The sequence below is a fragment of the Chiloscyllium punctatum genome, chromosome 30 (genome assembly GCF_047496795.1).
Source record: "Chiloscyllium punctatum isolate Juve2018m chromosome 30, sChiPun1.3, whole genome shotgun sequence".
Lineage (NCBI taxonomy): Eukaryota > Metazoa > Chordata > Chondrichthyes > Orectolobiformes > Hemiscylliidae > Chiloscyllium > Chiloscyllium punctatum.
Genome location: NC_092768.1, coordinates 51189159 through 51210001, shown reverse-complemented (window position 1 = coordinate 51210001; position 20843 = coordinate 51189159). Strand labels below are relative to the sequence as shown.

General features: G+C 48.4%; 1 pseudogene; it reads left to right on the top strand.

Moving 5' to 3' along the window:
• The first annotated feature begins 711 nt into the window (after window positions 1-711).
• LOC140455511 (antigen peptide transporter 1-like) lies at window positions 712-20305 on the top strand (annotated as a pseudogene).
• Window positions 20306-20843: the final 538 nt, after the last annotated feature.

The following is a 20843-nucleotide window of genomic DNA, read 5'->3' as shown; positions in this document are numbered from 1 at the left end:
CAACTAGAGGTGGGTACGAAACACTGGCTTAGCCAGAGATGCCTTCATCCTGAGAATAAGATACAACAAACTCGGCAGGAAAGTGGAGTTGAGGCTGAGAGGAGATCAGCCATGACTGGATGAAATGTGGAGCAGGCTAAAGGGGGCTGAATGGCCTCCTCCTTATTCCTAATTCTTATATTCAGTAACAGGATATAACCTGGTTTAATCACTCAGTTACAGTATTTAACCTGGTTTAAGATCTCACTAACAGGGTGTAATCAGTTTAACAATCAGTAATAGTATTTAACCTGGTTTATTCACTCAGTAATAGAACTTAACCTGGTTTAAGGTCTCAGTAACAGGATGTAACCAGTTTAAACACTCAGCAACATCAATTAATCTGGCATAATCACTCAGTGACAATATTTTACCCGGGTTAATCTCACAGTGAAGGAATATAACCCTGCTTAATCTCTCAGTAACAGTATTAAACCTGGTTTCAGCACTCAGTAATGGTATTTAACCAAGCTTATTCTCATAGTGGTGGTATTTAACCTGTTTTAAGCATTCAGTAATGGTATTTACTCAGTAATAGGACTTAACCGGGTTTAAGATGTCAGTAATAGTATTTAGAGTCGAAAAGTGTGACGCTATTTTCAGTGCCATAGTTTTCGACTCTGACTCTGCAGCATCTGCAGTCCTCACTTTCTCCCAGTGACAGTGCTTAGCTGAGTTTAAACTCCCTGTAACAGTGTTTAGCCGAGTTTAAACTCTCAGTAACAGTATTTAACCTAGTTTAATCTCTCAGTAATAGTGTTTAGCCGAGTTTAAACTCTCAGTAACAGTCTTTACCCTGGTTTAAACTCCCAGTGACAGTGCTTAGCTTGGCTTAAACCCTCAGTAATAATGTTTAGCCGAGTTTAAACCCTCAGTAACAGTATTTAATGGAGGTTTCTGTCCTGTTTTTACAGACTCTCCGGGCTAATACTGGTGAAAGAAGATGACCCTTTGTGTTCCTTTGCTCTGTGTTCCGCTGCTGGATGTCATTGCTACCTGGACTCTCAACCTGGCTCTGTGTCGCTTGAGCCTGGCTGAGCCAGTGCTGGCTCTCTGGCTGCTCTCGCTGCTGCGTGTGGGTCTGCTGGCTGCCTTGCTGCAGGTCTGCTCGCTTTCCCGGTCTGAGCTGCCGGCCTGGCTGCAGCCCCAGGAGCTCTCCTGGATGCTGCTCGTCTCCGGCCTGCTCACTCCGGCCTACGTCAGCCTGACAGCCACTGCAGGCCTCCCCTCCGCCGAGATGCTGTACGGGCTGCACAACTGGAGCACCCTGGCCCTCAACTATACCAGCCTGGCATGTGAACCAGAGGCTGACATGTTGGAATGATGATAGTCTAATGATCAGTCGCTTGAAATTAACTGTGGGTTAGTGCACTTAAAACTGTAAAACACATGACAGGTTATACATCAGCCATTGCATCAAAGCAGCAGATTTCTGTGCGTGTGCACGTGTTTGTGCGCATGCGTGTGTGAGTCTCTGTGTGTGTGAGTCTGTGCGTGTGTGAGTCTGTGAATGTGCAGATGTGTGGGTGTGCGCACGTGTCTGTCTATGTGCGGATGTGTAGGTGTGCGCGCGTGTCTGTGTGTGCGGATGTGTGGGTGTGTGCGCGTGTCTGTGTGTGTACACGTGTGTGGGTGTGTGCATGTGTATGTCTGTGTGCGTGTGTGTGTTTGAGTCTGTGTGCGCGTGCGTGTGTGCCTGAGTGTGTGTGAACACACAACTTACAGACTGAATTTCAGGGCGGAGTCGCAACATTATGTACACATGACACTAAGAAAGTGAATTCCCTTAGATGTGTGTAGCAGCCATTGTGGTAACATTCACTATGGTCTTGTTGAATGGATCCTAATCTGCGCGTACTGAACTGACATGATAAAAAGTGCAATGTTTCAAGTTAGAGTCCCTGGTCTGGGGTTGGGAGTGAGTTTGGGTGGAAAGGTCAGGGATGGGTGGTTTCTTAGGCTGGTGAAGAGGATTGGAAACGGTCCTGCCTATTATTGGTTAGACTTGGCTTCCTGCGTTCCCAGGGGAGATGGCGATACCCTATTACACTGGCCGGATGACCGACTGGGTGATGAACGAGGATGACCCATCAGCGTTCACCAACTCTATCATTGCAATGTCCCTGATCACCAGTGCAAGGTAATCAGATTCACCGTGCACTCAATGCTGGCTCACTGGGATTACTCCACTTTACTCATCCCCACTTGGAGTGCTGTATCGCTGGTGATTCCTGTTTGTCAAGCAGTGCGCAATATCTGAATCTCCCAGGATGTGCGTTCCCAGTGCTGTCTAACTGCAAAGATCCCAGTTTCCCAGTCTCTCCCACAATGCTGTCTAATCGCAGTGATCCCAGTCTCTCCCACAGTGCTGTCTAACTGCAGTGATCCCTGTCTCTCCCACAGTGCTGCCTAACTGCAGTGATCCCTGTGTCTCCCACAGCACTGTCTAACTGCAGTGATCCCAGTCTCTCCCACAGTGCTGCCTAACTGCAGTGATCCCTGTGTCACCCACAGCCCTGTCTAACCGCAGTGATCCCTGTCTCTCCCACAGTGCTGTCTAGCCACAGTGATGCCTGTTTCCCTGTCTCTCTCACAATGCAGTCTAACCGCAGTAATCCCTGTCTCTCCCATACTGCTGTCTAGCCACAGTGATGCCTGTTTCCCTGACTCTCCCACAATGCTCTGACAGAGTTTATCTGTGACTGTGTCTACAATGTTACAATGACGCGCATCCACACACGTATCCAGAGCTCCGTGTTTCGATCCGTGGTCAAGCAGAAGATTTGTTTCTTTGACACTGAGCACACAGGTAAGGGGGCGGGAGCAACAGACACAGAGAGAAGGGGGTCAGTGAGAGGCACAGATAGAGAGGGATGGGGACAGTGAGAGGCACAGAAATAGAGAGAGAGAACGGGATGGAGAGTGAGTGGCACAGGGAGAGCGTGAGAGGGATGGGGAGGGCATGAAAGGCAGAAAGGGAGGAGAGTAAGAGGCACCGAGGTTGGGGGGTGAGACAGAGAGAGAGAGAGAGAGAGAGAGAGAGAGAGAGAAAGTTGGGGGGAGAGTAAGAGGTACAGAGAGAGAGGAGAAAGTGAGTCACAAAGAGAGAGGGAGAATGAGAGACAGAGAGATAGGGAGAAGAATGAGAGGTACAGAGAGAAAGAAAGGGAGAGAGAGAGAGAGAGAGAAAGAAAAGGGAGAGTGAGAAACACAGAGAGAAAGAGGGGGGTGAGATTGAGAGGCCTTAGGTAGGGGGTGGGGCGTGAGAGAGAGAGAGGATGTTGAGAACGAGAGACACTGGTGGGGGGTTGGGGGGGGAGTGTGGGTCACAGAGAGAGAGCAGGGAGAATGTGAGTCACAGAGAGAAGCCCCTGTCAACAAAGACGACCCCCACGCTGGTTTTAGTCTCTTCCAAGCTATTGTCAGGCAAAAACATAAATACCTGTACCCACTGATTCAAGCTTCTTACCTGCTGTTAGACTTCTGAATGAACCTCTCAAATGTCAAATCTAGTGTAGGCCTTACTTCTGTACAGCCGTAACTTTGTATTCCCCACTCTGTTCAATGACCCTCTGATCATTGTGTCGTATGATCTGCTCGCAAAACAAAACTTTTCACTGTACCCAGGTACATGTGACAACAACAAATCAAATTAAATCAAAAAAAGGAGAAAAATAAGCAGTGATTAGAGAGAGACAGGCTGTGATTAGAGAGAGAGGATAGAGAGGGAGAGAGAAACAGACTGCGGACAGAGAAAGAGGATAGAAAGGGAGAGAGAAACAGGCTGTGGACAGAGAAAGAGGATAGAGAGGGAGAGAGAAACAGGCTGTGGACAGAGAAAGAGGATAGAGAGGGAGAGAGAAACAGGCTGTGGACAGAGAAAGAGAGGATAGAGAGGGAGACAGAAACAGGCTGTAGACAGAGAGGGAGAGGATAGAGAGGGAGAGAGATACAGGCTATGGACAGAGAGAGAGGATAGAGAGGGAGAGAGAAAGAGAGAGAGAGAGAGAAACAGGCTGTGGACAGAGAGAGACTCAGACCTGCAGTGATGTTCAGTACAGAAGTATGCAAGGAGATGATGTGCCCCGAGTCATGGTAATTTGTGCGACAGATGATGAGCTCAGGAACACCACAGACAGTGTTTGACAGAGAACTGGGAACTTTCAGGAATTCCAGAGAGGAAAAAGGTTTTGATGCTGTCTCCCTGCCTGTTGCCCAGGTGACATCACATCCCAGATCACCACGGATACGAACACTATAAGCGAGTCACTGACTGAGAAGTTGAGCCTGTTGATGTGGTACCTGATGCGGGCCGTCTTTCTCCTGATCTTTATGGTCAAGCTGTCCTTTAAACTGACCTTGTTCAGCATCATAGGCATGTTCATTATCAGTATCGTACTGGAGTACACCGGCATATACAACCAGGTACATTTACTACCTACTCATTCCAGTCTGTCAGGCATACAACAGGCCCATCAGGACCGGACTAGTCAACTGCCTAACTATTGTAATCCCATTATCTAGCACTTGGCCTTTAGTCCTGTATCCCTAGGAATCACAAGATGCACATTTAAATACTTCAATATTGTGCAGGTTTCTGCCTCAACTAATCTCAGAGGCGGTGAGTTCCAGATTCCCACCACTCTGGGTGAAAAGTGTTTTTCCTCATACTTCAAACTTAAACCTTAAATCTTCCCCTTACCTTAAACCCCTGCTCACTGATCCTTCCATCAGGATAACTCTCTTCCTCTGTCCCCTATCTAAGTCTGTCATGAGTGTATACACCTCAATCCTGTCCCCCCCCCGACCTCCTCTGCTCTGAATCAAACAGCCCTGGTGCTTCTAATCTCCCTTCATAACCGAAACTCTCCGGCCCCGGATCTCCTCTGCACCCTCTCCAGTTCAATCACATCCCTTGTATTATGTGGATTCCAGAACTGCACACAATTCGCTTGCTGTGGCCAAACATTGTACACAGTTCCAGCATCATCTTCCTGCTCTTAAAATTTGGTTAATAAATGTATATTCTTAACTACTTTACGTACCTGTGCTGATACCTCATGTAATGGCTGTCTATACACACCTTCTGATCCTCTGTGCTTCCCAGGTATATTTTCGTACCTTGTTTGACCTGCGCAAGTGCATCACCTGACACTTATCCAGACTGAACTCTATTTGCCAATGATCAGTGCATTTGGCCAGACTGTCTATATCATCCCCTCATCTAAGGATCTCCTCCTATTTTCCACCCCACCAATGTGCATGCCGTCCACAAGCTTATGAATCAACCCTCCAACTTTCAAGTTTAAGTCATTCAAGATAAAACCACAAACAGCAAGGGGCCCCCTACACTGATCCCTTTGGGAGCCCACTAAATACAGACTTCTAGTCGGAAAAAACACCCCTCAGCCATTCACCGTCTGCTTCCTGCCACTGGGTAAACTGTGGAGTCAGTTTGCCAAATTTCCTTTGATCCCATGGGCTCTTACCTTTGCTATCCGTCTCCAAGGCAGGAATTTATCAAAAGCCTTGCTGGTGTGCAAGTAGACAACATCAAAAGCTTTGCCCTCATCTGCCCACCTAGCCAGTGTCTAATATCAGAGTCGAGAGTGTGGTGCTGGAAAATCACAGCAGGTCAGGCAGCACCTGAGGAGCGGGAGAATCGACATTTTGAGCATAAGCCCTTCATCAGGAATGAGGACATGTTGCTGCCTGATCTGCTGTGATTTTCCAGCACCACACTCTTTGACTTTGATCTCCAGCATCTGCATTCCTCACATTCTCCCAGTGTCTAATATCAGACTCAGTCCCAATTAAACACTATGTAAACTTCCTCAGTGTCGAATATCGGACTCATTCCCCATTAAGCACGATATAATCTCCCTCAGTGTCGAATATCAGATTCATTCCCCATTAAGCACTGTATAAACTTCCTCAGTGTCGAATATCAGACTCATTCCCCATTAAGCACTGTATAAACTTCCTCAGTGTCGAATATCAGATTCATTCCCCATTAAGCACTGTATAATCTCCCTCAGTGTCGAATATCAGACTCATTCCCCATTAAGCACTGTATAAACTTCCTCAGTGTCGAATATCAGACTCAGTCTCCATGAAGCACTATATAATCTCCCTCAGTGTCTAATACTGGAGTCGTTCTGTGATCACTGAGTCCTTACCACTCCTAACACTTACTGACCCTCTATCTCACACTCACTGACTCTCTCTATTTCTCTCTCTATCTAACACTCACTCTCTCTCTCTCTAATACTTACTGACTCGCTCTAACACTCACTCTGTCTCTAACACTCACTAACACTCTCGAACATTCACTAACTGTCTCTCTCTCTCTTGCACTCACTAACTCTCTCTAACACACACTAACTCTCTAACACTCACTAATTCGCAGCCTCTCTCACACTCACTAACTCTCTCTCTCTAACACACACTAACTCTTTCTCTCTAACACTCACTCGCTCTCTCTCCCTCACATTCACTAACTTTCTCTTGAACACTCACTAATTCTCAGTCTCTCTCACACTCACTCACTGACTGTCTCTCTCTAACATGCACTAATTCTCTGTAACACTCACTAACTCTCTCTTTAACACCCACTGACTCTCTCTCTAACACTCACTAACTCTCTCTTTTAACACTCACTGGCTCTATCTCTCTAATACTCACTAACTCTCTCTCTAACACACTCTATCTCTTTAAAACTCACTGACTCTCTAACACTCACTAACTCTCTCTCTAACACACACTCTCTCTTTAACACTCACTGACTCTCTAACACTCACTCTCTCCCTCACATTCACTATCTCTCTCTCCTCACATTCACTAACTTTCTCTCTAACAGTCACTAACTGCAACAACTCACTGACTCTCTCTCCCCCTCTCTTTGCGGGTGTGCTAGAAATTGGCAGCCGATGTTCAGGAATCCCTGGCCAAGGCGAATGACGTGGCGATGGAAACCTTCTCCTCAATGAAGAATGTGCAGAGCTTTGCCAATGAGGATGGCGAGTCTCGTCGCTATAGTGACCGGCTGGAGGACACGTACCGCCTCAACAAAAAGGAGGCAGCAGCCTACGCTGGCTTCATGTGGGCCAACAGCGTAAGGGACCTTTCCTTTCCCAGTGGCAGTCCGGGGGACCCTCCGTTCACTCAGGGTCACAGCTAGGTGTCAACCTCTACAGTGAGACCGGGGCAACTGGATTAACGATTAACGTAGCAGGGATGATGAGGGAAGGCGTAGTGGAAGGAAGAGTGGAGGGGGAGGGGAGGGAGGAGGAGTGAGACTGAGGATGAGGAAGTGAGGGAGGGGTACGGGTTGTGAGGGAATGGTTGGGGTTGTGAGGGAGGGTTAGGGGCTGTGAGGGAGGGGTAGGGGTTGTGAGGGAGGGGTTGTGAGGGAGGGGTAGGGTTTGGGATGGGTGTGGGTTGTGAGACAGGGGGTAGCGTTTGGGATGGGTAGGGGTTGTGAAGGAAGGGGAGGGGTTGTGAGGGACGGGGAGGGGGTGGTGAGGGAGGGGTATGGTTTGGGATGGGTAGGGATTGTGAGGGATCGGTAGGGGTTGTCAGAGAAGGGGAGGGGTTGTGGGGGAGGGGGATGGGTTGTGACGGATGAGTAGGGGTTGTGAGGGAGAGGGCAGTGGGATGGAATGGTGCTATTGTCCAAATCCCTTTGTAAATCTGTTGGTGACTCTCTCTCTTTCTCTCACTCTCTATCACCCCTCTCCCTCCCTCTCTCTTTCTACCCCTCTCCTTCTCTCTCTCTCTCACCTTCTTTCTTAATCGTCCCACTCCCTACTCTTCCTCTTCCCTGCCCCCTCTCTCACTCTCCCTCTCTCTCATACTCTCTCTCTCTCTGTGTCTCTCTCTCGATGGTTTTTCCTACACCTCAGCTGTCAGACCTGGCGTTGAAGGTCACCCTGCTCTACATCGGAGGTGACCTGGTCTCAGGAGGCAGTGTTTCAAGTGGGACTCTCGTCTCCATCATCTTCTACCAGCTACAGTTCACCACTGCCATCGAGGTGAGTGATGAGGAACATTCAGTGCATACCATTCCCTGTGGAACCCCCTGCTGAACTCGGTTTCCGTGACCCCCTCCCCTCCCCCCCCCCCCCCCCCCCCCCCCCCCCCCCACTGACCTCCATTCCCATGACCTCCGCTGACCTTGGTTCTCACGACCTCCCTTGACCTCTGACCTCCCCTGACCTCTGATCCTGCTTGTGCATCTGACCGTAGGTGCTGATCTCTGTCTATCCCAATGTGAAGAAAGCTGTTGGGGCATCGGAGAAGGTGTGTGAGTACATTAGACCGCCCGCCTGATCCCTCTACACTGGGCACCTTGGCACCATAGTCACTCCGGGCACACGTCGAGTTCCGGAATGTAACTTTCTCGTACCTGAAACGACCGAACACACCTGTGTTGAAGTTACCGGCACCTGTTACCTCTCACATCACATGACCTTGTGGGATGGCAAGGTACCAGTCAGTGCCAACTAGAGGGACACTGTGTGAGAGAGAGAGATGGAGGGAGAGGGGGAGTGGGGGTGTGTGGGAGAGCCTGGGCAGGGAGAGGAGGGGGAGACAGAGATGGAGGGAGAGAGGAGAGGGAGAGGGGGTAATAAAGGGAGATAGACAGAGGGAGGGGGAGGCAGAGAGCTGGAAGACACAGGAAGGAGAGGAAGAAAGAGAGGGGGAAGGAGAGTGATGGAGGGGGGGGCAAGAGAGAGAAACAGAGGGAAAAAGAGAGAAATGGAGAGACAGAAAGAGATATGGGAAGAGAAAAATGGAGAGGGAGAGAGAGAGAGAGAGAAAGAAAGGTAGTGGGCGAGACCAGAAAGACACAAGAAGAAAAGAGGGAGAAACTCAAAGGGAGGAAGGGGTGAGAGAAAAATGGAGAGAGATTTGAGAATGAAAGAGATGGAGAGAAAGAGAGACGGGGAGAGAGAAAGGGGAAGAAGAGAGAGAGACAGAGACAGGAAGACGCAGAGACAGAGGGATGGGGAGAGAGAGGGAGAGAGGATGGCACAGAAGAGCTAGAGAGATGAAGGAAGGAGAAGTTAGCTTTGCAGTGTAGATTCCACAGAATATTCCTGGGCTAAATGCAGCAGAAAATAAGTCAATAGTAGAAAAGGCCTTGAAGAATGGCACTGTGATAATACTCATGCAGACTGTCAACATGGAGGTCGACTGGGAAAAGCAGGCTAATGGTGGATCTGAAAAAATGGAATTTGTGAAATATCTATGCGATGGTTGTTTGGAGCAACGGATGAGGAAACAAGCATGTCTAGATTTGCTGCTGTGTAATGAGGCAGACTTGATTAGGGAGCTGAAGGTGAAGGAACACCTCTGTCCCATTGACCAAACTGTGATCGAATTGACTCTGCAGTCGATTGAAGCCTGAATCCGATGTAATGGTATTATAATGAAATAAAGGCATGAGGGAGGAGGTGACCAGAATTGGGAGAAAAAGGGGGCCTACCAGGGATGACAGTGGAGTAGCAATGGCTGGAATTCTGGGATGCACGGCCGAAATTCATCCCAAGGAAGAAGAAACATACTAAGGCGGGGGGGGGGGGGGGGGGGGGGGGGGGAAGATAGGGAACCATGGCTGACAAGGGAAATCAGGAACAGCGTCAAAGAAAAAGCATACAATGCAGTGAAGATTACAGGGATGCCAAAGGTTTCGGAAGCTGTCAAAACAGCAGATGATAACCAAAAAAAAAATTAAGGACAGACAAGATGAAATATGAGACTAAGCTAGCAAGTAACATGAATTGTAAGAGTTCTTTTTTGATAGCTAAAAGGAAGAGAGAGGCAAGAAAGGACTTTGGACAGCTGGAAAATGAGGCGGATGAAGGAGTAATAGGGAACACAAGAATGGAAGAGGAACTGAATTGATACCTGGCAAAAGTTTTCATATTGAAAGATACCAATAGTTTCCCACAACTTCAAGAGAGTCAGGGAACAGGGTGAGTGTAGTGGGTTTCACTGAGGAGAAGGTGCTGGGGAAGCTGAAAGGTGTCAAGGTGGATAAATCACCCAGACCAGATGGATGGGCCAATGGGCGAGTGGCAGATGGAGTTTCATTTCAATAAATGCGAGGTGCTGACTTTGGAAAGGCAAATCAGAGCAGGACTTATACACTTAATGGTAAGGTCCTGGAGAATGTAGCTGAACAAAGAGACCTTGGAGTACAGATTCATAGTTCCTTGAAAGCAGAGTCGCAGGTACATAGATAGTGAAGAAGGTATGCTTTCCTTTATTGGTCAGAGAATTAAAGTACAAGAGTTGGGAGGTCACGTTGCGGCTGTACAGGACATTGGTGAGGTCACTTTTGGAATATTGCGTGGAAATCTGGTCTCCTTTCTATCGGAAAGATGTTGTGAAACTTGAAAGGGTTCAGAAAAGATTTACAAGGATGTTGCCAGGATTGGAGGATCTGAGCTACATGGAGAGGCTGAACAGGCTGGGGCTGTTTTCCCTGGAGCACCGGAGGCTGAGGGGTGACCTTATAGAGGTTTACAAAATCATGAGGAGCATGATTGGATAAATAGGGAAGATCTTTTCCCTGGGGTGGGGTGAGAGGAGAAAGATATAAAAGAGACCCAAGGGGCAACCTTTTCACACAGAGGGTGGTATGTGTATGGAATACGCTGCCAGAGAAAATGGTGGAGGCTGGTACAATTGCAACATTTAAGAGGCATTTGGATGGATATATGAATAGGAGGGATATAGGCCGGTGCTGGCAGGTGGGACTAGATTGGGTTGAGATATCTGGTTGGCATGGACAGTTGGACCGAAGGGTCTTTTTCCATGCTGAACATCTCTATGACTCTAAGAGGCATCTGGATGTTATATGAGCAAGGAGGGTTTAGAGGGATATATGCCGGGTGCTGGCAAATGGGACTAGATTACTTTAGGATATCTGGATGAGTGAGACAGAAGAGTCTGTTTCTGTGCTGTACATCTCTATGACTCCATTTCCATGGCTATACACCAGAGTTCTGAAGGAGATAGCTGAGGAGATGGTGGAGGCATTGGTGGTTATCTTTCAGGAATCACTGGAGTCAGGAAGGCTCCCAGGAGACTGGAATTTGGTTAATGTAACACCCCTCTTTAAGATGGGAGGGTGGCAGAAGACAGAAAATTATAGGCCGGTTGGCCAGACTTTGGTCATTGGTCAGATCATTGAGTGTATTATTAAGGATGAGATTTTGGGAAGTGCTTGGTAAAATCAGGCCGAGTCAGCACCGGGAGGTCATGTCTAACAAATCTGTTAGAAGTCATTGAGGAGAGGAAGTTAGAAAAAGGAGAGCGAGTGGACGTGATCTATTTGGAGTTCTGAAGGCCTTTCACAACGATTCATGTTGTATGTTCTTTCTAATGAAGGAACTGAGGGCATTGTTGCGAACATTGATGGCGGGACATGAGGAAGCTGTAGAAGGACTCAGACAAGCTCGCAGGAATGGTAAAGAAGTTGAATAGAGGTGAATATAATGTGGCAAAGTGTGAGGTTGTGCCCTTTGGTAGGAAGAGTAGACCATTTTCTAAAACAGGAAAAGGCTTCAAGATTCTGAAATACAAAGTGACTCGGGTGTCCTTGTTCAGGATTGTCTCAAGGTTGACAGGCAGGTTCAGTAGGCAGTTAGGAAATCAAATACAATGTTAGCTTTCATTTCCAGCGAGCTAGAATACCAGAGATGTACAGCTGAGGCTGTATTAGTTAGATATTTAGTGCTAACTCTGCTACAGTGATCTTCAATTCCAGACTAACCTGTCATGGTAGATATCTAGCTATTCCATCTATTACAATAGTCTCCAGCTGACTCTACGAACTATTAATTAGATATTTTAATGTCATGTCCCAAATATTTATGGTCTCAATCTTGTCACGATGATACTTAACTTACTTTATTACTTGTGTTATCTCATCTGGCCATAGTGCCCTCTCAGCCTTAACCTTACTCTGGTAATTGGTGTAAGAATGTTCCCCTAACCTTATCCCATTCCACAGACCACAGATTGCCAGTGAGCTTCATGCTTTCACCCTTCCCATGCTTTTGTGGTCTTTAGTTTCCATACGAGTCAGACCTAAGATTGAGAAATAGTGTTTCCCATGAGGGATGAAGGACTATGAGAAAGCAGGGAAGACACATTCAGGTCAGGAATAATTACATTGTGTCAGGGAACACACTCGAGAGTCCATTCCTGGTGTTTCTGGCCACAGAGAGATGGGAAACTGATTCAAACCGTGAGCAACATCTGACTGAGTCCTCCCCCATTTTCAGAACGTTTCCTTTGAGCTGAAGTGTGGTGAGATCACGGCCCTGGTGGGACCCTCCGGGGGGGGGGGGGGGGGGGGGGGGGGGAGGCAGACGACGTGTGTGAACCTGCTCGAGAGGTTTTATCAACTTCAGTCCGGACAGATCCTGCTGGATGGCAGACCCATTGAGGAATATGAACATAAATATTACCACAACAAGGTGAGGAGCAGCATGGAACATACACCCTGATCCTGGGGTAATGGGGAAGGGGGGTGGATGTGCCATATATCATCGAAAGACAGCGTGATTGTTTCATGTATCCCAAGGAGCAGAGGGAGAGGGTCATATGTCCCTCAGGGGCAGGGAGGTTGTATCATTTAGCAACCCCCCCCCCACCCCCCACAAGGTGAGTGTATCGCATACCTTCCTCTAGTGACAGGCAGAGAAAAGGAGAGGTGGGGAGGACTATATACCTCCAGGGGCAGAGAGAAAGGGTCACTTACACCCTCACCCCCAGGAGCACAGGGAAGGTCACATACCTGTAAGGTGCAGTGAGAGGGTCATATATCTCTAGCCAGGGACAGAGACAGAGAGTCATATACACGCCCCATCCTGAGCGAACGTGTATGAGAGAGAGAGGATCATATACACCCCTCCTAGGAGTGCAAAATACCCCGGGATAATCAGGGATTATATTGCAATTCCTGGTAATAGAACCTAGAACATTACAGTGCAGTGCAGGCCCTTTGGTCTTCAATGTTGCGCTAACCTGTGGAACCAATCTGAAGCCCATCTATCCTACACTATTCTATTCTCATCCATATGTTTATCCAATGACCATTTAACTGCCCTTAAAGTTGTCGAGTCAACTACTGTCTCCACAGGCATTCCAAGCCCCTACTACTGTCTGAGTAAAGAAACTACCCCTGATATCTGTCCTATATCTATCACCTCTCAATTGAAAACTATGTCCCCTTGTGCTAGCCATCACCACCCCAGGAAAAACGCTCACACTGTCCACCCTATCTAACCCTCTGATTATCTTCTCTGTCTCAATTAAGTCACCTCTCAACTTTCTTCTCTCCAATAAAAACATCCTCGAGTCCCTCAGCCTTTCCTCATAAAACCTTCCCTCCATACCAGGCAACATCCTCGTAAATCTCCTCTGAATCCTTTCCAAAGCTTCCACATCCTTCCTAAATTGCAGTGACCAGAACTGTACACAATACTCCAAGTGCGGCCGCACCAGAGTTTTGTACAGCTGCAACATGACCTCATGGCTATGAAACTCAATCCCTCGACCAATAAAAGCTAACACACTGTATGCCTTCTTAACAACCCTGTCAACCTGGGTGGCAACTTTCAGGGATCTATGCACATGGACACCGAGATCTCTCAGCTCATCCATATTACCAAGAATCTTACCATTCATCCAGTACTCCGTATTCCTGTTACTCCTTCCAAATTGAATCACCTCACACTTTTCTGCATTAAACTCCATTTGTCACTTCTCAGCCCAGCCCTGCAGCTTATCTACGTCCCTCTGTAACCTGCAGCATCCATCTGCAGTGTCTACAACTCTACTGACCTTGGTGTCATCCACAAATTTACCAACCCCTCCTTCTACGCCCTCATCTAGGTCATTTATAAAAATGACAAGCAAAAGTGGCTCCAAAACCGATCCTTGCAGGACACTGCTAGTAATTGATTGCCAGGATGAACATTTCCCATCAATCACCACCCTCTGTCTTCTTTCAGCTCACCAACTTCTGATCCAAACTGATAAATCACCCTCAATCCCATGCCTCTGTGCAATAGCCTACCATGGGGAACCTCATCAAACGCCTCACTGAAATCCATATACACCATGTCAACTGCTTTACCCTCATCCACCTGTTTGGTCACCTTCTCAAAGAACTGAATAAGGTTTGTGAGACACAACCTACCCTTCACAAAACCAAATCCCTAACCAACTTATTCCTCTCTCGATGATTATAAATCCTATCTCTTACAACATTTCCTCACACTTTAGCACAACTGAAGTAAGGCTCACAAGCCTATAACTACCAGGGTTGTCTCTACTTCCCTTCTTCAACTATGGAACAACATGTGCTATCCTCCAGTCTTCCAGTACTATTCCTGTAGACAATGACAATATAAAGATCAAAGCCAAAGGCTCGGTAATCTCCTCCCTGGCTTCTTAGAGTATCCTAGGATAAATCCCATCCGGCCCTGGAGACTTACCTATTTTCACACTTTCCAGAATTGCTTACACTTCCTCCTTATGTAGCTCAATCCTGTCTAGTCTAGTAGCACAGGAAAGCAATCCTTAGCCTGCAGAGCCTTCATCCAACCCAGAGCAGGGCTCTGACCACAAGCCTTTCATGTGGAATTTTGCACAGTGTGTTGTGCACAGTGAGCGTGACCCCTTCCCTGTTGGGACTCCCCCATCTTGTTGCTGGTGGGATTTCTGAGCTGCTGCTTGTGCGTGGTCCCCAGCTGGCACTGGTGAGTCAGGAGCCAGTGCTTTTCGCTCGCTCGGTGGAGAGGAACATTGCGTATGGCCTGTGCCAGCAGCCACTGGCATCTACATTGGAGGAGGCAGCAACTCGCGCTGATGCTCACCACTTCATCAAAACACTGCAGGAGCAATACAAGACTGGTGAGTGCGGCGACTGGGCACGGAGTGGAGAGTGGGGGGCGACTAGGGAAGGAGTGGGGGGGTGACTGGGCACAGAATGGGGGTGACTGGGCATGGAGTACAGGGGTAACTGGGCATGGGTGTGGGCAACTGGGCACAGAGTGGGAGTAACTGGGCACGGAGTGGGGATAACTGGGCATGGAGTGGGGTGGTAACTGGGCATGGAGTGCAGGGTGGTAACTGGGCCCGGGGTGGGGGGTAACTGGGCATGGAGTGCGGGGGGCAACTGGGCACGGAGTGGGGGGTAACTGGGCATGGAGTCCGGGGGCGGTGACTGGGCACTGAGTGGGGGATAACTGGGCACGGAGTGCTGGGTAACTGGGCACAGAGTGCGGGGGGGGCGACTGGGCATGGAGTGCGGGTATAACTGGGTAATGGAGACAAGGGTAACTGGATACAGAGTGGAATGCAACCGGGCACAGGGCTTGGGAGGGGGCAACTGGTCCTGGAGTGGGGGCAACTAGGCACAGAATGGGGTCAACTGGGCATAGAGCAGAATGCAATTGGGCCCCGAGCAGTGAAGATGGCAATTGGCACAGAGCGAGGGGATAACTGGGCATGGAGTTGGGGGTGGGGGGGGGCAACCAGACACAGAGTAGGGGGCAACCAGACACAGAGTGAAGGGGGTTCAGAGTCCCGTGGGAGACTGAGGTTTTGGACGAGTGGGTGGTGCTGTTGCTGCTGAGTGCCCCCCTCAGTGTGTCGGAGTGAGGGTCTGTGCTGTGAGCACTGAGCCTGTTGGGGACAGTCCCTTGTTGTCTGTCTGAGCTGCCCCCTCACTCCTCTCTCTCTCTCTCTCTCCCATCAATCTGCAGATGTCGGTGAGAAGGGCAAACAGCTCTCCGGGGGTCAGAAGCAGCGAGTGGCCATTGCCCGAGCTCTGATCCGACAACCCCTTGTCGTGATTCTCGATGATGCTACCAGCTGCCTGGACAGAATCAGTGAGAACACGGTGAGTGTGGGAGGGGCCGTCACTCCTGATCGCTGTCTCTCATCACCTCACTCCCACACACTCCCGCACACACACACACATACACACACACTCTCTTCCTTTCCCTCCCTCACACTTGCTTTGTCTCCTTTACACACATCCTCTCTCTCCCAGCCATCACACACACACCCCCAACCCCCCAACATCCCCATGTCTAACCCCCATGTCTCTCTTTCTCTCTCTCTCTTCCTGGGTCTAACCCCCATGTCTTTCTCACTTTATATCTATTTCCTCTCTCTCTCTCTGAGTATCTAGCCACTTCCCCCCCCCGTCTCTGTCTCTCTCACTCTCTCTCTCCCCTTCTCCCCGTGTATCTAACCTCACCCCGTCTCTCTCTCTCTCTCTCTCTCTCTCCATGTCTATGACCACCCCGTCTCTGTTTCTCTCCCCGTGTATCTAACCACCCCGTCTCTGTCTCTCTCGCTCTCTCTCCATATATTTAACCAGCCCCTGCCTCTCAGTCTCTCTCTCTCTCTCTCCCTCTCCATGTATCTAACCACCCCTCTCTCTCTCTGTCTCTCTCTCTCTCCATGTATATAACCACCCCTCCGCCTCTCTCTCTCTCTCAATGTATACAACCACCCCTCTCTCTCTCCCTCCATGTATATAACCACCCCCCCGTCTCTCTCTCTCTCTCCATGTATATAACCACCCCGTCTCTCTCTCTCTCTCTCTCTCTCTCTCCATGTATACAACCACCCCTCTCTCTCTCTCCATGTATATAACCACCCCCCTCTCTCTCTCTCTCTCTCTCCATGTATATAACCACCCCCCGTCTCTTCTCTCTCTCTCCATGTATACAACCACCCCGTCTCTCTCTCTCTCTCTCTCTCTCCATGTATATAACCACCCCGTCTCTCTCTCTCTCTCTCTCCATGTATATAACCACCCCCGTCTCTCTGTCTCTCCATGTATACAACCACCCCCCCCCCTCTCTTTCTCTCTCTCTCTGTATATGAAAAGGAAGCTATGATGTTATCAGACATGAGTTGGGAAGCATGACTGGGAGCAATTGTTCCATGGAAAGGGCACTGTAGACATGTGGGGACTGTTTAAGGAACACTTGTTGCGAGTGATGCACAAATGTGTTCCTCTGAGACAGGCAGAAAGGGGTAAGATAAAGGAACCTTGGATGACGAGAGTGGTGAAGCGTTTTGTCAAAAGTAAGAAGGTAGCTTCCGTAAGGTGGAGGAAGCAAAGGTCTTACTCAGGTCTAGAGGATTACAGGCAGGTGAGGAAGGAGCTGAAAAATGGTCTGAGGAGAGCCAGGAGGGGGCACGAAAAAGGTTTGGCAGGAAGGATTAGGGAGAATCCAAAGGATTTTACATGAATGTGAGGAATAAGAGAATGATCAAAGAAAGAGTAGGGGCGATCAGGGATAGCGTAGGGAACTTGTGTATAGAGTCTGAGTAGGTAGGGGAAGCCCTAAATGAGTTTCTTGCTTCTGTCTTCACTAAAGAAAAGGACCTTGTAGTGAATGAAACCATTGAGGAGCAGGTAAGCATGCTGGAACGGATAGAGATTGAGGAAGCTGATTTGCTGAAAATTTTGACAAACATTAAGATTGACAAGTCACCAGGGCCAGACCAGATTTGTCCTCGGCTGCTTTGAGAAGCGAGAAATGTGATTGCTTCGCCGCTTGCGAAGATCTTTGCATCGTCGCTTTCCACCGGAGTCGTACCTGAGGACTGGAGGGAGGCAAATGTAATTCCTCTCTTCAAGAAAGGAAATAGGGAAATCCCCGGCAATTATAGACCAGTCAGTCTCACATCTGTCGTCTGCAAGGTGTTAGAAAAGATTCTGAGGGATAGGATTTATGACCATCTGGAAGAGCATGGCTTGATTAAAGGCAGTCAGCATGGCTTTGTGAGGGACAGGTCATGCCTCACAAACCTTATTGAGTTCTTTAAGGATGTTACTAGACAAGTGGATGAGGGTTGACCGGTGAATGTGGTGTATTTGGACTTCAGTAAGGCATTTGATAAGGTTTCCCATGGTAGGCTCGTTCAGAAGGTCAGGAGGAATGGGATACAGGGAAATTTAGCTGTCTGGATACAGAATTGGCTGGTCAACAGAAGACAGCGAGTGGTAGTGAAAGGAAAATATTCTGCCTGGAAGTCAGTGGTGAGTGGTGTTCCACAGGGCTCTGTTGGGCCTCTACTATTTGTAATTTTTATTAATGATTTGGATGAGGAGATTGAAGGATGGGTTAGCACGTTTGCAGATGACACAAAGGTTGGAGGTGTCGTTGACAGTATAAAAGACTGTTGTAGGCTGCAGTGTGACATTGACAGGATGCAGAGATGGGCTGAGAGGTGGCAGATGGAGTTCAACCTTGATAAATGCGAAGTGATGCATTTTGGAAGGTCGAACTTGAAAGTTGAGTACAGGATTAAAGACAGGATTCTTGGCAGTGTGGAGGAACAGAGGGATCTTGGTGTGGAGGTACATAGATCCCTTAAAATTGCCACCCAGATGGACAGGGTTGTTAAGAAAGCATATGGTGTTTTGGCTTTCATTAACAGGGGGATTGTGTTTAAGAGCCGTGAGATCTTGTTGCAGCTCTATAAAACTTTGGTTAGACCGCACTTGGAACTGTGTCCAGTTCTGGTCGCCCTATTATAGGAAAGGTGTGGATGCTTTGGAGGAGGGTTAAGAAGAGGTTTACCAGGATGCTGCCTGGAATGTAGGGCTTATCTTTTGAAGAGAGGTTGACTGAGCTCGGACTTTTTTCATTGGAGAAAAGAAGGAAGAGAGGGGACCTAATTGAGGTGTACAAGATAATGAAAGGCATAGATAGAGTTGATAGCCAGAGAGTTTTTCCCAGGGCAGAAATTGTTAACATGAGGGGTCAAAGAATTAAGCTGTTTGGCGGAAAGTTTCGAGGGGATGTCAGAGGCGGGTTCTTTATGCAGAGAGTTGTGAGAGCATGGAATGTGTTGCCAGCAGCAGATGTGGAAGTGAGGTCATTGGGGATATTTAAGAGACTGCTGGACATGCATATGGTCACAGAAATTTGAGGGTTCGTTACCTTACATGAGGATCAATGTTCGGCACAACATCATGGGCTGAAGGGCCTGTTCTGTGCTGTCCTGTTCTATGTTCTATATAACCACCCCTGTCTCTCTCTCTCTCTCTCTGTCTCCATGTAAACAACCGCCCCTCTCTCTCTCTCCATGTATATAACCACCCCCGTCTCTCTCTCTCTCTCCATGTAAACAACCACCCCTCTCTCTCTCCATGTATATAACCACCCCCGTCTCTCTCTCTCTCTCTGTCTCCATGTATACAACCACCCCTCTCTCTCTCCATGTATATAACTACCCCCGTCTCTCTCTCTCTGTCTCCATGTATCTAACCATCCCCCGTCTCTCTCTCTCTCTCTTCATGTATCTAACCATCCCCGTCCCTCTCTCTCTCCATGTATATAACCACCATCCCCGTCTCTTCTCTCTCCGCGTATCTAACGCCCACCCCACCGTCTCTCTTTCTCTCATTCTCTCCGTGTACCTAACCAAACGGGTGCCTTACTCCCCCACCCCCCCCCCCCACCCCCCCACCCCCACATGTCCTGCAGTCTGTGTACAATGGCAACCGGCAGCATGCAGTGTTGGTCATTGCTCACCGTCTCAGTACCATCGAGAGGGCTGACCGCATTGTGGTGTTGGAGGCTGGTAGCGTGGAGGAGGAGGACACACATCAGGAGCCGCGGGAAAACGGCGGCTGTTACCAGCGGCTGCTCCAGAAACACTTCCAGGTCTTTGGAAAGATTACGGAAGAGCCTGAGCCAATGAAGAACTGATGGAGTCCATCAGGTCTAGGAGCTGGAGACAGGCTGGGAGGTCACAGTACACAGGGACTGACGGAGACAGAGATAGGGACAGACAGACAACGACAGCACAGAGAGAGACAGACAGAGACATGGACAGGGAGACAGACAGAGATATTTACAGACAAACAGGGACAGAGACAGACAGAGAGGTGGACAGAAACATGGACAGAGAGATAGTCAGACAATGACACCACATTGAGACAGATAGACAGAGACAGAGATATGGACAGTCAGGCAGACACGTAGACAGAGACAGAGAGAAGCCAGTCACGACAGACCAATTCAAAGACTGATGGAACTCACATTCAGTGACAGACCTAGTCAGAGACCAGGCCGAGTGACTGGAAATCCATTTTTATTATTGTACATGCTGCCACTTCTTGACTTTGTTTTGTAAATCCTCCGCGTTGTAAATTGTTCATGAATTGTTATGTCATTCGATGCGTGGCATTGAGTGTATTTTTCGACTGTAGATACTGTTCAATAAAAGTTGTTTGTGTAACCCCACGCGTTGGGAATCTGGAGGTTAAAACACCTTGTGCAAATCTTACAAATGCAAATTACTGCTGATGCTGGAAATCTGAAACAGATAGAGACTGCTGGAGAAACTCAGTAGGTCTGGCTGAGAGAAACCATGGGAATATTATTGATGAAAGGTCACTGGATCCGAAACATTATTTTTCTATCTTAAAAGTCCAACTGAATACTTAATTATCTCTCTCCCTCATCCTAATCTCGGATAGTGTCTCTCTGAGTCTCTCTCCCTTAAATCCAGTTTATCTTCTCTCTGTTGTACTGGAGGTGATGACCCAGTGGTGTTATCGCATGACTGTTAACCAGATATCCAGTAAGGTGCTGGGGGGGCACAGGTTCACATTGGAATTTGAACGTATTAATTGTCAATCACTGGAAAAGTCCACGTGGTTCACTAATGCTCGTTAGGGAAGGAATCTACCATCCTTACCTGGTCTGGCCTACGCATGACTCCAGACCCAAAGCAACGTG